Source organism: Oryctolagus cuniculus, chromosome 1 (assembly GCF_964237555.1).
Source record: "Oryctolagus cuniculus chromosome 1, mOryCun1.1, whole genome shotgun sequence".
Taxonomy (NCBI): Eukaryota; Metazoa; Chordata; class Mammalia; order Lagomorpha; family Leporidae; genus Oryctolagus; species Oryctolagus cuniculus.
In genome coordinates, this window is record NC_091432.1 from 132,846,373 (window position 1) to 132,848,299 (window position 1,927).

The 1,927-nt window shown below is 40.7% G+C and overlaps 1 pseudogene; it reads left to right on the top strand.

The window, feature by feature from the left end:
- Nucleotides 1–660: 660 nt before the first annotated feature.
- Nucleotides 661–1,700, top strand: LOC138847354 (cyclin-G1 pseudogene; annotated as a pseudogene).
- Nucleotides 1,701–1,927: the final 227 nt, after the last annotated feature.

Consider the following 1,927-nt stretch of genomic DNA (forward strand, 5'->3'; position numbering starts at 1 on the left):
GCATATATTAAGTAAAGGTTTCAACAGTTTGCACCCACACAGAAACACAAAGTGAAAAATACTGTTTGAGTACTAGTTATAGCATTAAACCACACTGTACATCACTGTACACACTGTGTGTCTCGCTCCCATGTTTGATTGTTCTCTCCCTTTTTTATTTTATCAGCTAGTATTTGCAGACACTAGTCTTGTTTCTGTGATCCCTTGGGCTCTTAGTCCTATCATTATGATCAATTGTGAACTGAAGTTGATCACTGGGACTAGTGAGATGGCATTGGTACATGCCACCTTTATGGGATTGAATTGGAATAACCTGGTATGTTTCTAACTCTACCATTTGGGGCAATTCAGCTTGAGCATGTCCCAAATTGCACATCTCTTCCCTCTCTTATTCCCACTCTTATATTTAACAGCAATCACTTTTCAGTTAATTTTCAACACTTAAGAATAACTGTGTATTGCCCTTCGGCTCCGAGCTGACCCTCCGGAGGGCAGTGTCATCTGGGCGGCGCTGCAAAGACCTCCACCCAGGATGGCTCCCCCTCCCCGGGCCTCTCCCCTCTCCCTCGAGAGACCCCTCATCTCGTAGACCGCTGGAATCTGATATCGTGGGGGTGAGGTGAGAGCAGGCCCAGGGAGGGAGGTTACCACTGAGGAGCTGCAGCTGCTATCAAGATGATAGAAGTATTGACAACAACTGACTCTCAGAAACTGCTACACCAGCTGAACACTTTGTTGGAACAGGAGTCTAGATGTCAGCCAAAGGTCTGCGGCTTGAGACTAATTGAGTCTGCACACGATAATGGCCTCAGAATGACTGCACAGCTGAGGGACTTCGAAGTGAAAGATCTTCTTAGTCTCACTCAGTTTTTTGGCTTTGACACGGAGACATTTTCTCTAGCTGTGAATTTACTGGACAGATTTCTGTCTAAAATGAAGGTACAGCCCGAGCACCTTGGATCTGTTGGTCTGAGCTGTTTTTATTTGGCTGTAAAATCAATAGAAGAGGAAAGGAATGTGCCACTGGCAACTGACTTGATCCGGATAAGTCAGTATATGTTCACGGTTTCAGACTTGATGAGAATGGAAAAGATTGTATTGGAGAAGGTGTGTTGGAAAGTCAAAGCTACTACTGCCTTTCAGTTTCTGCAACTCTATTATTCACTCATTCAAGAGAACTTGCCATTTGAAAGGAGAAATAACCTTAATTTTGAAAGACTGGAAGCTCAACTTAAGGCATGTCACTGCAGGATCATATTTTCTAAAGCAAAGCCTTCTGTGTTGGCTTTCTCTATCATTGCCTTGGAGATCCAAGCACAGCAGTGTGGAGTTAACAGAAGGAATAGAATGTCTTCAGAAACATTCCAAGATAAATGGCAGAGATTTGACCTTCTGGCAAGAGCTTGTATCAAAGTGTTTAACTGAGTATTCATCAAACAAGTGTTCAAAACCGAATGTTCAGAAGTTGAAATGGATTGTGTCTGGGCGTACTGCACGGCAATTGAAGCATAGTTACTACAGAATAGCTCACCTTCCAACAATTCCTGAAATGGTTCCTTAATTCATGAATTTGGATCATTGTTATTCTCCATAAAAGAAATTATCAGTGCTATAATTTTCTTTTACAATGGAAGAATTAAAATATCATTTCTTTTCAAAGTAAACAAAATGGAGTTGCAATAGCAAAGGGAAGTTTCTACACTGATTTGTTCAGCTAATATTTGAAGACACTTAGTATATACAGAACCCTAAGGGTAAGGAATTATCTAACCTCTGATATGTATGTTAGTCATTTCATTAATCAGCATAAAATAAGTATGTCCTCAACAACCCAAGTTTTAAAAGTAGCATTAAAATCATATTTTCTTATTGAACATCATCTTGCTCTCTGAAGACCTAAGCTCTGGCTCATTTAAAGATACACTAG